At 52.1% G+C, this 14,567-nt stretch overlaps 3 non-coding genes across 3 annotated transcripts; all 3 read left to right on the forward strand.

Moving 5' to 3' along the window:
- Positions 1-1,710: 1,710 nt before the first annotated feature.
- On the forward strand, positions 1,711-1,783 carry trnar-ccu (transfer RNA arginine (anticodon CCU)). Its single transcript has one exon. It is a non-coding gene; the product is annotated as a tRNA-Arg (tRNA).
- A 4,911-nt stretch (positions 1,784-6,694) lies between these two features.
- trnar-ccu (transfer RNA arginine (anticodon CCU)) lies at positions 6,695-6,767 on the forward strand. Its single transcript has one exon. It is a non-coding gene; the product is annotated as a tRNA-Arg (tRNA).
- Positions 6,768-13,345: 6,578 nt separating this feature from the next.
- Positions 13,346-13,418, forward strand: trnar-ccu (transfer RNA arginine (anticodon CCU)). The gene has a single exon. It is a non-coding gene; the product is annotated as a tRNA-Arg (tRNA).
- Positions 13,419-14,567: the final 1,149 nt, after the last annotated feature.

Raw genomic sequence — 14,567 nt, forward strand, 5'->3', positions numbered from 1 at the left:
GCGCAGTATTTAAAGTCTGCCATGCTGCATGTAACTGTGCAGCTCCAGTGGCCTAATGGATAAGGCACTGGCCTCCTAAGCCAGGGTTTCTGGGTTCAAGTCCCATCTGGGGTGTCTGACTCTTCCTTGTCTGTCCTTAATCTGCTTTGCCAACAACTGCTTATCTGCATTCAGTTGATAGGGTGGGGTGTTCCCTCGTCGCCTTACGCAGCTCTTTTGGGATCTGCAGGATTAAAGCTGAATTCCCTGAAACAGACAGCACAGACACAATGGCTGAAAACCTGCTGAGAATCTCCTGGAGATGGCATGGTGGCTCAGTGGGTAGCACTGCTGCCTCGCAGCATCGGGGACCTGACTTTGATTCCTCCCTTGGCTTTCTGTTTGTGTCGAGTTTGCACCTTCTCTCCATGGGCTACTGCGGGTGCTTTGCTTTCCTCCCACAGCCCAAAGATGTGCAAGTTCGCTGGATTGGCTTTGGGGAATGCAGGCTGAGAGGATAGTGGTTGGGCCTGGATGGGATGCTCATCAGAGGCTGAGTGTGGACTTGCTGGGGTGAATGGCTTGCCCCCCTCACTCCCTGGGCTTTTATGAACAAGTTTGGAGCACATGGTCAGAGCTCTGCTGCAGATCGCAGTCAAGGCTTCGCTAAGGGACTGGCATCCAGGTGTGTGTTCATATCCTTCTTTTCCCTGATCTTCCAGAATGTTCTCTAGCTTTGGCCAAAGGGGTCATCAGCTGGGTTCACATCATCCAATGGAGTCACCTTGCCCGTAGCTAGACAACGGATTGACTCAGACTGACACTTCCAGTCATCGAGTCATAGAGATGTACAGCACACAAACACACCCTCGGTCGAACAGATATCCCACCCAATCTAGTCCCACCTGCCAGCACCCGGCCCATCTCCCTCCAAACTCTTCCTATACGTATACCCATCCAGATGCCTTTTAAATGATGTAATTGTACCAGCCTCGACCACTTCCTCTGGCAGCTCATTCCACACACACACACACCACCTTCTGCCTGAAAATGTTGTCCCTTTGGTCTCTTTTATATCTTTTCCACTCACCCTAAACCTAAGCCCTCTAGTTCTGGACTCCCACACACCAGGGAAAAGACCTTGGCTGTTTACCCTATTCATGTTCCTCATGATTTTATAAACCTCTGTATGGTCAGCCCTCAGCCTCCGATGCTTGGATCCTATCCTTAGAGGAAGCGGTATCAGCTTCCACCGCTGTGCCTCTGTGTCCAACCTCATCCGTCCTCTTTTCCAGGTCTCCCAGCTGCTGTTCATGCTTCTGCAGCACGATAGAGATCGGGGCCAGCTTCTCCTCTATCTGCTTAACCAAGATCGCGCGAGATTTGGCCAGGGCCTGGTAGGCAATCGAGCCCAAGGATCCTGCAGGCTGGGCCGGGGGCCTGGCCTCGGACACTGCCCCATCCGTCTTCAACATCTCTGGACGAAGAAAACGCAGGAAAGTTGATTTTTCACAATGTCCTGGGACTCCACAACATTTTCAGACTCCTAGGATATCGCGATGGAACGGATTGGGCGCTTGTGCTGTGGTGCCGAGCTCTGCAACACCATCGTCCGAGATCACCACCATCTTGGATCCTCACAGTGCATTGAGAGGAGAAAATCCACAAAAACACACAATGAGAGGTCAGGGCGCAGTATTTAAAGTCTGCCATGCTGCATGTAACTGTGCAGCTCCAGTGGCCTAATGGATAAGGCACTGGCCTCCTAAGCCAGGGGTTCTGGGTTCAAATCCCATCTGGGGTGTCTGACTCTTCCTTGTCTGTCCTTAATCTGCTTTGCCAACAACTGCTTATCTGCATTCAGTTGATAGGGTGGGTGTTCCCTGTCGCCTTACGCAGCTCTTTTGGGGATCTGCAGGATTAAAGCTGAATTCCCTGAAACAGACAGCACAGTCACAATGGCTGAAAACCTGCTGAGAATCTCCTGGGATGGCATGGTGGCTCAGTGGGTAGCACTGCTGCCTCGCAGCATCGGGGACCTGACTTTGATTCCTCCCTTGGCTTTCTGTTTGTGTCGAGTTTGCACCTTCTCTCCATGGGCTACTGCGGGTGCTTTGCTTTCCTCCCACAGCCCAAAGATGTGCAGGTTCGCTGGATTGGCTTTGGGGAATGCAGGCTGAGAGGATAGTGGTTGGGCCTGGATGGGATGCTCATCAGAGGCTGAGTGTGGACTTGCTGGGGTGAATGGCTTGCCCCCCTCACTCTCGGGCTTTTATGAACAAGTTTGGAGCACATGGTCAGAGCTCTGCTGCAGATCGCAGTCAAGGCTTCGCTAAGGGACTGGCATCCAGGTGTGTGTTCATATCCTTCTTTTCCCTGATCTTCCAGAATGTTCTCTAGCTTTGGCCAAAGGGGTCATCAGCTGGGTTCACATCATCCAATGGAGTCACCTTGCCCGTAGCTAGACAACGGATTGACTCAGACTGACACTTCCAGTCATCGAGTCATAGAGATGTACAGCACACAAACACACCCTCGGTCGAACAGATATCCCGACCCAATCTAGTCCCACCTGCCAGCACCCGGCCCATCTCCCTCCAAACTCTTCCTATACGTATACCCATCCAGATGCCTTTTAAATGATGTAATTGTACCAGCCTCGACCACTTCCTCTGGCAGCTCATTCCACACACACACACACCACCTTCTGCCTGAAAATGTTGTCCCTTTGGTCTCTTTTATATCTTTTCCCACTCACCCTAAACCTAAGCCCTCTAGTTCTGGACTCCCACACACCAGGGAAAAGACCTTGGCTGTTTACCCTATTCATGTTCCTCATGATTTTATAAACCTCTGTATGGTCAGCCCTCAGCCTCCGATGCTTGGATCCTATCCTTAGAGGAAGCGGTATCAGCTTCCACCGCTGTGCCTCTGTGTCCAACCTCATCCGTCCTCTTTTCCAGGTCTCCCAGCTGCTGTTCATGCTTCTGCAGCACGATAGAGATCGGGGCCAGCTTCTCCTCTATCTGCTTAACCAAGATCGCGCGAGATTTGGCCAGGGCCTGGTAGGCAATCGAGCCCAAGGATCCTGCAGGCTGGCCGGGGCCTGGCCTCGGACACTGCCCCATCCGTCTTCAACATCTCTGGACGAAGAAAACGCAGGAAAGTTGATTTTTCACAATGTCCTGGGACTCCACAACATTTTCAGACTCCTAGGATATCGCGATGGAACGGATTGGGCGCTTGTGCTGTGGTGCCGAGCTCTGCAACACCATCGTCCGAGATCACCACCATCTTGGATCCTCACAGTGCATTGAGAGGAGAAAATCCACAAAAACACACAATGAGAGGTCAGGGCGCAGTATTTAAAGTCTGCCATGCTGCATGTAACTGTGCAGCCCAGTGGCCTAATGGATAAGGCACTGGCCTCCTAAGCCAGGGGTTGGGTTCAAGTCCCATCTGGGGTGTCTGACTCTTCCTTGTCTGTCCTTAATCTGCTTTGCCAACAACTGCTTATCTGCATTCAGTTGGTGGGTGTTCCCTGTCGCCTTACGCAGCTCTTTTGGGGATCTGCAGGATTAAAGCTGAATTCCCTGAAACAGACAGCACAGACACAATGGCTGAAAACCTGCTGAGAATCTCCTGGGGCTGGCATGGTGGCTCAGTGGGTAGCACTGCTGCCTCGCAGCATCGGGGACCTGACTTTGATTCCTCCCTTGGCTTTCTGTTTGTGTCGAGTTTGCACCTTCTCTCCATGGGCTACTGCGGGTGCTTTGCTTTCCTCCCACAGCCCAAAGATGTGCAGGTTCGCTGGATTGGCTTTGGGGAATGCAGGCTGAGAGGATAGTGGTTGGGCCTGGATGGGATGCTCATCAGAGGCTGAGTGTGGACTTGCTGGGGTGAATGGCTTGCCCCCCTCACTCCCTGGCTTTTATGAACAAGTTTGGAGCACATGGTCAGAGCTCTGCTGCAGATCGCAGTCAAGGCTTCGCTAAGGGACTGGCATCCAGGTGTGTGTTCATATCCTTCTTTTCCCTGATCTTCCAGAATGTTCTCTAGCTTTGGCCAAAGGGGTCATCAGCTGGGTTCACATCATCCAATGGAGTCACCTTGCCCGTAGCTAGACAACGGATTGACTCAGACTGACACTTCCAGTCATCGAGTCATAGAGATGTACAGCACACAAACACACCCTCGGTCGAACAGATATCCCGACCCAATCTAGTCCCACCTGCCAGCACCCGGCCCATCTCCCTCCAAACTCTTCCTATACGTATACCCATCCAGATGCCTTTTAAATGATGTAATTGTACCAGCCTCGACCACTTCCTCTGGCAGCTCATTCCACACACACACACCACCTTCTGCCTGAAAATGTTGTCCCTTTGGTCTCTTTTATATCTTTTCCCACTCACCCTAAACCTAAGCCCTCTAGTTCTGGACTCCCACACACCAGGGAAAAGACCTTGGCTGTTTACCCTATTCATGTTCCTCATGATTTTATAAACCTCTGTATGGTCAGCCCTCAGCCTCCGATGCTTGGATCCTATCCTTAGAGGAAGCGGTATCAGCTTCCACCGCTGTGCCTCTGTGTCCAACCTCATCCGTCCTCTTTTCCAGGTCTCCCAGCTGCTGTTCATGCTTCTGCAGCACGATAGAGATCGGGGCCAGCTTCTCCTCTATCTGCTTAACCAAGATCGCGCGAGATTTGGCCAGGGCCTGGTAGGCAATCGAGCCCAAGGATCCTGCAGGCTGGGCCGGGGGCCTGGCCTCGGACACTGCCCCATCCGTCTTCAACATCTCTGGACGAAGAAAACGCAGGAAAGTTGATTTTTCACAATGTCCTGGGACTCCACAACATTTTCAGACTCCTAGGATATCGCGATGGAACGGATTGGGCGCTTGTGCTGTGGTGCCGAGCTCTGCAACACCATCGTCCGAGATCACCACCATCTTGGATCCTCACAGTGCATTGAGAGGAGAAAATCCACAAAAACACACAATGAGAGGTCAGGGCGCAGTATTTAAAGTCTGCCATGCTGCATGTAACTGTGCAGCTCCAGTGGCCTAATGGATAAGGCACTGGCCTTCCTAAGCCAGGGGTTTTGGGTTCAAGTCCCATCTGGGTGTCTGACTCTTCCTTGTCTGTCCTTAATCTGCTTTGCCAACAACCGCTTATCTGCATTCAGTTGATGGTGGGTGTTCCCTCTCGCCTTACGCAGCACTTTTGGGGATCTGCAGGATTAAAGCTGAATTCCCTGAAACAGACAGCACAGACACAATGGCTGAAAACCTGCTGAGAATCTCCTGGGATGGCATGGTGGCTCAGTGGGTAGCACTGCTGCCTCGCAGCATCGGGGACCTGACTTTGATTCCTCCCTTGGCTGTTTGTGTCGAGTTTGCACCTTCTCTCCATGGGCTACTGCGGGTGCTTTGCTTTCCTCCCACAGCCCAAAGATGTGCAGGTTCGCTGGATTGGCTTTGGGGAATGCAGGCTGAGAGGATAGTGGTTGGGCCTGGATGGGATGCTCATCAGAGGCTGAGTGTGGACTTGCTGGGGTGAATGGCTTGCCCCCCTCACTCCCGGGCTTTTATGAACAAGTTTGGAGCACATGGTCAGAGCTCTGCTGCAGATCGCAGTCAAGGCTTCGCTAAGGGACTGGCATCCAGGTGTGTGTTCATATCCTTCTTTTCCCTGATCTTCCAGAATGTTCTCTAGCTTTGGCCAAAGGGGTCATCAGCTGGGTTCACATCATCCAATGGAGTCACCTTGCCCGTAGCTAGACAACGGATTGACTCAGACTGACACTTCCAGTCATCGAGTCATAGAGATGTACAGCACACAAACACACCCTCGGTCGAACAGATATCCCACCCAATCTAGTCCCACCTGCCAGCACCCGGCCCATCTCCCTCCAAACTCTTCCTATACGTATACCCATCCAGATGCCTTTAAATGATGTAATTGTACCAGCCTCGACCACTTCCTCTGGCAGCTCATTCCACACACACACACACCACCTTCTGCCTGAAAATGTTGTCCCTTTGGTCTCTTTTATATCTTTTCCCACTCACCCTAAACCTAAGCCCTCTAGTTCTGGACTCCCACACACCAGGGAAAAGACCTTGGCTGTTTACCCTATTCATGTTCCTCATGATTTTATAAACCTCTGTATGGTCAGCCCTCAGCCTCCGATGCTTGGATCCTATCCTTAGAGGAAGCGGTATCAGCTTCCACCGCTGTGCCTCTGTGTCCAACCTCATCCGTCCTCTTTTCCAGGTCTCCCAGCTGCTGTTCATGCTTCTGCAGCACGATAGAGATCGGGGCCAGCTTCTCCTCTATCTGCTTAACCAAGATCGCGCGAGATTTGGCCAGGGCCTGGTAGGCAATCGAGCCCAAGGATCCTGCAGGCTGGGCCGGGGGCCTGGCCTCGGACACTGCCCCATCCGTCTTCAACATCTCTGGACGAAGAAAACGCAGGAAAGTTGATTTTTCACAATGTCCTGGGACTCCACAACATTTTCAGACTCCTAGGATATCGCGATGGAACGGATTGGGCGCTTGTGCTGTGGTGCCGAGCTCTGCAACACCATCGTCCGAGATCACCACCATCTTGGATCCTCACAGTGCATTGAGAGGAGAAAATCCACAAAAACACACAATGAGAGGTCAGGGCGCAGTATTTAAAGTCTGCCATGCTGCATGTACTGTGCAGCTCCAGTGGCCTAATGGATAAGGCACTGGCCTCCTAAGCCAGGGGTTGTGGGTTCAAGTCCCATCTGGGGTGTCTGACTCTTCCTTGTCTGTCCTTAATCTGCTTTGCCAACAACTGCTTATCTGCATTCAGTTGGTGGGGTGTTCCCTGTCGCCTTACGCAGCTCTTTTGGGGATCTGCAGGATTAAAGCTGAATTCCCTGAAAGAGACAGCACAGTCACAATGGCTGAAAACCTGCTGAGAATCTCCTGGGATGGCATGGTGGCTCAGTGGGTAGCACTGCTGCCTCGCAGCATCGGGGACCTGACTTTGATTCCTCCCTTGGCTTTCTGTTTGTGTCGAGTTTGCACCTTCTCTCCATGGGCTACTGCGGGTGCTTTGCTTTCCTCCCACAGCCCAAAGATGTGCAGGTTCGCTGGATTGGCTTTGGGGAATGCAGGCTGAGAGGATAGTGGTTGGGCCTGGATGGGATGCTCATCAGAGGCTGAGTGTGGACTTGCTGGGGTGAATGGCTTGCCCCCCTCACTCCGGGGCTTTTATGAACAAGTTTGGAGCACATGGTCAGAGCTCTGCTGCAGATCGCAGTCAAGGCTTCGCTAAGGGACTGGCATCCAGGTGTGTGTTCATATCCTTCTTTTCCCTGATCTTCCAGAATGTTCTCTAGCTTTGGCCAAAGGGGTCATCAGCTGGGTTCACATCATCCAATGGAGTCACCTTGCCCGTAGCTAGACAACGGATTGACTCAGACTGACACTTCCAGTCATCGAGTCATAGAGATGTACAGCACACAAACACACCCTCGGTCGAACAGATATCCCGACCCAATCTAGTCCCACCTGCCAGCACCCGGCCCATCTCCCTCCAAACTCTTCCTATACATATACCCATCCAGATGCCTTTTAAATGATGTAATTGTACCAGCCTCGACCACTTCCTCTGGCAGCTCATTCCACACACACACACCACCTTCTGCCTGAAAATGTTGTCCCTTTGGTCTCTTTTATATCTTTTCCCACTCACCCTAAACCAAGCCCTCTAGTTCTGGACTCCCACACACCAGGGAAAAGACCTTGGCTGTTTACCCTATTCATGTTCCTCATGATTTTATAAACCTCTGTATGGTCAGCCCTCAGCCTCCGATGCTTGGATCCTATCCTTAGAGGAAGCGGTATCAGCTTCCACCGCTGTGCCTCTGTGTCCAACCTCATCCGTCCTCTTTTCCAGGTCTCCCAGCTGCTGTTCATGCTTCTGCAGCACGATAGAGATCGGGGCCAGCTTCTCCTCTATCTGCTTAACCAAGATCGCGCGAGATTTGGCCAGGGCCTGGTAGGCAATCGAGCCCAAGGATCCTGCAGGCTGGGCCGGGGGCCTGGCCTCGGACACTGCCCCATCCGTCTTCAACATCTCTGGACGAAGAAAACGCAGGAAAGTTGATTTTTCACAATGTCCTGGGACTCCACAACATTTTCAGACTCCTAGGATATCGCGATGGAACGGATTGGGCGCTTGTGCTGTGGTGCCGAGCTCTGCAACACCATCGTCCGAGATCACCACCATCTTGGATCCTCACAGTGCATTGAGAGGAGAAAATCCACAAAAACACACAATGAGAGGTCAGGGCGCAGTATTTAAAGTCTGCCATGCTGCATGTAACTGTGCAGCCCAGTGGCCTAATGGATAAGGCACTGGCCTCCTAAGCCAGGGGTGGGTTTCAAATCCCATCTGGGGGTCTGACTCTTCCTTGTCTGTCCTTAATCTGCTTTGCCAACAACTGCTTATCTGATTCAGGGGGGTGTTCCCTGTCGCCTTACGCAGCTCTTTTGGGGATCTGCAGGATTAAAGCTGAATTCCCTGAAGAGACAGCACAGTCACAATGGCTGAAAACCTGCTGAGAATCTCCTGGAGATGGCATGGTGGCTCAGTGGGTAGCACTGCTGCCTCGCAGCATCGGGGACCTGACTTTGATTCCTCCCTTGGCTTTCTGTTTGTGTCGAGTTTGCACCTTCTCTCCATGGGCTACTGCGGGTGCTTTGCTTTCCTCCCACAGCCCAAAGATGTGCAGGTTCGCTGGATTGGCTTTGGGGAATGCAGGCTGAGAGGATAGTGGTTGGGCCTGGATGGGATGCTCATCAGAGGCTGAGTGTGGACTTGCTGGGGTGAATGGCTTGCCCCCCTCACTCCCTGGGCTTTTATGAACAAGTTTGGAGCACATGGTCAGAGCTCTGCTGCAGATCGCAGTCAAGGCTTCGCTAAGGGACTGGCATCCAGGTGTGTGTTCATATCCTTCTTTTCCCTGATCTTCCAGAATGTTCTCTAGCTTTGGCCAAAGGGGTCATCAGCTGGGTTCACATCATCCAATGGAGTCACCTTGCCCGTAGCTAGACAACGGATTGACTCAGACTGACACTTCCAGTCATCGAGTCATAGAGATGTACAGCACACAAACACACCCTCGGTCGAACAGATATCCCAACCCAATCTAGTCCCACCTGCCAGCACCCGGCCCATCTCCCTCCAAACTCTTCCTATACGTATACCCATCCAGATGCCTTTAAATGATGTAATTGTACCAGCCTCGACCACTTCCTCTGGCAGCTCATTCCACACACACACACACCACCTTCTGCCTGAAAATGTTGTCCCTTTGGTCTCTTTTATATCTTTTCCCACTCACCCTAAACCCAAGCCCTCTAGTTCTGGACTCCCACACACCAGGGAAAAGACCTTGGCTGTTTACCCTATTCATGTTCCTCATGATTTTATAAACCTCTGTATGGTCAGCCCTCAGCCTCCGATGCTTGGATCCTATCCTTAGAGGAAGCGGTATCAGCTTCCACCGCTGTGCCTCTGTGTCCAACCTCATCCGTCCTCTTTTCCAGGTCTCCCAGCTGCTGTTCATGCTTCTGCAGCACGATAGAGATCGGGGCCAGCTTCTCCTCTATCTGCTTAACCAAGATCGCGCGAGATTTGGCCAGGGCCTGGTAGGCAATCGAGCCCAAGGATCCTGCAGGCTGGGCCGGGGGCCTGGCCTCGGACACTGCCCCATCCGTCTTCAACATCTCTGGACGAAGAAAACGCAGGAAAGTTGATTTTTCACAATGTCCTGGGACTCCACAACATTTTCAGACTCCTAGGATATCGCGATGGAACGGATTGGGCGCTTGTGCTGTGGTGCCGAGCTCTGCAACACCATCGTCCGAGATCACCACCATCTTGGATCCTCACAGTGCATTGAGAGGAGAAAATCCACAAAAACACACAATGAGAGGTCAGGGCGCAGTATTTAAAGTCTGCCATGCTGCATGTAACTGTGCAGCTCCAGTGGCCTAATGGATAAGGCACTGGCTTCCTAAGCCAGGGGTTCTGGGTTCAAATCCCATCTGGGGTGTCTGACTCTTCCTTGTGTCCTTAATCTGCTTTGCCAACAACTGCTTATCTGCATTCAGTTGGTGGGGTGTTCCCTGTCGCCTTACGCAGCTCTTTTGGGGATCTGCAGGATTAAAGCTGAATTCCCTGAAACAGACAGCACAGACACAATGGCTGAAAACCTGCTGAGAATCTCCTGGGATGGCATGGTGGCTCAGTGGGTAGCACTGCTGCCTCGCAGCATCGGGGACCTGACTTTGATTCCTCCCTTGGCTTTCTGTTTGTGTCGAGTTTGCACCTTCTCTCCATGGGCTACTGCGGGTGCTTTGCTTTCCTCCCACAGCCCAAAGATGTGCAGGTTCGCTGGATTGGCTTTGGGGAATGCAGGCTGAGAGGATAGTGGTTGGGCCTGGATGGGATGCTCATCAGAGGCTGAGTGTGGACTTGCTGGGGTGAATGGCTTGCCCCCCTCACTCCCTGGGCTTTTATGAACAAGTTTGGAGCACATGGTCAGAGCTCTGCTGCAGATCGCAGTCAAGGCTTCGCTAAGGGACTGGCATCCAGGTGTGTGTTCATATCCTTCTTTTCCCTGATCTTCCAGAATGTTCTCTAGCTTTGGCCAAAGGGGTCATCAGCTGGGTTCACATCATCCAATGGAGTCACCTTTTGCCCGTAGCTAGACAACGGATTGACTCAGACTGACACTTCCAGTCATCGAGTCATAGAGATGTACAGCACACAAACACACCCTCGGTCGAACAGATATCCCGACCCAATCTAGTCCCACCTGCCAGCACCGGCCCCCATCTCCCTCCAAACTCTTCCTATACGTATACCCATCCAGATGCCTTTTAAATGATGTAATTGTACCAGCCTCGACCACTTCCTCTGGCAGCTCATTCCACACACACACACACCACCTTCTGCCTGAAAATGTTGTCCCTTTGGTCTCTTTTATATCTTTTCCCACTCACCCTAAACCCAAGCCCTCTAGTTCTGGACTCCCACACACCAGGGAAAAGACCTTGGCTGTTTACCCTATTCATGTTCCTCATGATTTTATAAACCTCTGTATGGTCAGCCCTCAGCCTCCGATGCTTGGATCCTATCCTTAGAGGAAGCGGTATCAGCTTCCACCGCTGTGCCTCTGTGTCCAACCTCATCCGTCCTCTTTTCCAGGTCTCCCAGCTGCTGTTCATGCTTCTGCAGCACGATAGAGATCGGGGCCAGCTTCTCCTCTATCTGCTTAACCAAGATCGCGCGAGATTTGGCCAGGGCCTGGTAGGCAATCGAGCCCAAGGATCCTGCAGGCTGGGCCGGGGGCCTGGCCTCGGACACTGCCCCATCCGTCTTCAACATCTCTGGACGAAGGAAACGCAGGAAAGTTGATTTTTCACAATGTCCTGGGACTCCACAACATTTTCAGACTCCTAGGATATCGCGATGGAACGGATTGGGCGCTTGTGCTGTGGTGCCGAGCTCTGCAACACCATCGTCCGAGATCACCACCATCTTGGATCCTCACAGTGCATTGAGAGGAGAAAATCCACAAAAACACACAATGAGAGGTCAGGGCGCAGTATTTAAAGTCTGCCATGCTGCATGGAACTGTGCAGCTCCAGTGGCCTAATGGATAAGGCACTGGCTTCCTAAGCCAGGGGTTCTGGGTTAAATCCCATCTGGGGTGTCTGACTGACTCTTCCTTGTGTGTCCTTAATCTGCTTTGCCAACAACTGCTTATCTGCATTCAGTTGGTGGGGTGTTCCCTGTCGCCTTACGCAGCACTTTTGGGGATCTGCAGGATTAAAGCTGAATTCCCTGAAAGAGACAGCACAGACACAATGGCTGAAAACCTGCTGAGAATCTCCTGGGGATGGCATGGTGGCTCAGTGGGTAGCACTGCTGCCTCGCAGCATCGGGGACCTGACTTTGATTCCTCCCTTGGCTTTCTGTTTGTGTCGAGTTTGCACCTTCTCTCCATGGGCTACTGCGGGTGCTTTGCTTTCCTCCCACAGCCCAAAGATGTGCAGGTTCGCTGGATTGGCTTTGGGGAATGCAGGCTGAGAGGATAGTGGTTGGGCCTGGATGGGATGCTCATCAGAGGCTGAGTGTGGACTTGCTGGGGTGAATGGCTTGCCCCCCTCACTCTCTGGGCTTTTATGAACAAGTTTGGAGCACATGGTCAGAGCTCTGCTGCAGATCGCAGTCAAGGCTTCGCTAAGGGACTGGCATCCAGGTGTGTGTTCATATCCTTCTTTTCCCTGATCTTCCAGAATGTTCTCTAGCTTTGGCCAAAGGGGTCATCAGCTGGGTTCACATCATCCAATGGAGTCACCTTGCCCGTAGCTAGACAACGGATTGACTCAGACTGACACTTCCAGTCATCGAGTCATAGAGATGTACAGCACACAAACACACCCTCGGTCGAACAGATATCCCAACCCAATCTAGTCCCACCTGCCAGCACCCGGCCCATCTCCCTCCAAACTCTTCCTATACATATACCCATCCAGATGCCTTTGAAATGATGTAATTGTACCAGCCTCGACCACTTCCTCTGGCAGCTCATTCCACACACACACACACCACCTTCTGCCTGAAAATGTTGTCCCTTTGGTCTCTTTTATATCTTTTCCACTCACCCTAAACCTAAGCCCTCTAGTTCTGGACTCCCACACACCAGGGAAAAGACCTTGGCTGTTTACCCTATTCATGTTCCTCATGATTTTATAAACCTCTGTATGGTCAGCCCTCAGCCTCCGATGCTTGGATCCTATCCTTAGAGGAAGCGGTATCAGCTTCCACCGCTGTGCCTCTGTGTCCAACCTCATCCGTCCTCTTTTCCAGGTCTCCCAGCTGCTGTTCATGCTTCTGCAGCACGATAGAGATCGGGGCCAGCTTCTCCTCTATCTGCTTAACCAAGATCGCGCGAGATTTGGCCAGGGCCTGGTAGGCAATCGAGCCCAAGGATCCTGCAGGCTGGGCCGGGGGCCTGGCCTCGGACACTGCCCCCATCCGTCTTCAACATCTCTGGACGAAGAAAACGCAGGAAAGTTGATTTTTCACAATGTCCTGGGACTCCACAACATTTTCAGACTCCTAGGATATCGCGATGGAACGGATTGGGCGCTTGTGCTGTGGTGCCGAGCTCTGCAACACCATCGTCCGAGATCACCACCATCTTGGATCCTCACAGTGCATTGAGAGGAGAAAATCCACAAAAACACACAATGAGAGGTCAGGGCGCAGTATTTAAAGTCTGCCATGCTGCATGTAACTGTGCAGCCCCAGTGGCCTAATGGATAAGGCACTGGCTTCCTAAGCCAGGGGTTCTGGGTTCAAATCCCATCTGGGGTGTCTGACTCTTCCTTGTCTGTCCTTAATCTGCTTTGCCAACAACTGCTTATCTGCATTCAGTTGGTGGGGTGTTCCCTCTCGCCTTACGCAGCACTTTTGGGGATCTGCAGGATTAAAGCTGAATTCCCTGAAAAGACAGCACAGACACAATGGCTGAAAACCTGCTGAGAATCTCCTGGGGATGGCATGGTGGCTCAGTGGGTAGCACTGCTGCCTCGCAGCATCGGGGACCTGACTTTGATTCCTCCCTTGGCTTTCTGTTTGTGTCGAGTTTGCACCTTCTCTCCATGGGCTACTGCGGGTGCTTTGCTTTCCTCCCACAGCCCAAAGATGTGCAGGTTCGCTGGATTGGCTTTGGGGAATGCAGGCTGAGAGGATAGTGGTTGGGCCTGGATGGGATGCTCATCAGAGGCTGAGTGTGGACTTGCTGGGGTGAATGGCTTGCCCCCCTCACTCCTGGGCTTTTATGAACAAGTTTGGAGCACATGGTCAGAGCTCTGCTGCAGATCGCAGTCAAGGCTTCGCTAAGGGACTGGCATCCAGGTGTGTGTTCATATCCTTCTTTTCCCTGATCTTCCAGAATGTTCTCTAGCTTTGGCCAAAGGGGTCATCAGCTGGGTTCACATCATCCAATGGAGTCACCTTGCCCGTAGCTAGACAACGGATTGACTCAGACTGACACTTCCAGTCATCGAGTCATAGAGATGTACAGCACACAAACACACCCTCGGTCGAACAGATATCCCGACCCAATCTAGTCCCACCTGCCAGCACCCGGCCCATCTCCCTCCAAACTCTTCCTATACATATACCCATCCAGATGCCTTTTAAATGATGTAATTGTACCAGCCTCGACCACTTCCTCTGGCAGCTCATTCCACACACACACACACCACCTTCTGCCTGAAAATGTTGTCCCTTTGGTCTCTTTTATATCTTTTCCCACTCACCCTAAACCTAAGCCCTCTAGTTCTGGACTCCCACACACCAGGGAAAAGACCTTGGCTGTTTACCCTATTCATGTTCCTCATGATTTTATAAACCTCTGTATGGTCAGCCCTCAGCCTCCGATGCTTGGATCCTATCCTTAGAGGAAGCGGTATCAGCTTCCACCGCTGTGCCTCTGTGTCCAACCTCATCCGTCCTCTT

This window comes from Hemiscyllium ocellatum, unplaced genomic scaffold (assembly GCF_020745735.1).
Source record: "Hemiscyllium ocellatum isolate sHemOce1 unplaced genomic scaffold, sHemOce1.pat.X.cur. scaffold_1688_pat_ctg1, whole genome shotgun sequence".
Lineage (NCBI taxonomy): Eukaryota > Metazoa > Chordata > Chondrichthyes > Orectolobiformes > Hemiscylliidae > Hemiscyllium > Hemiscyllium ocellatum.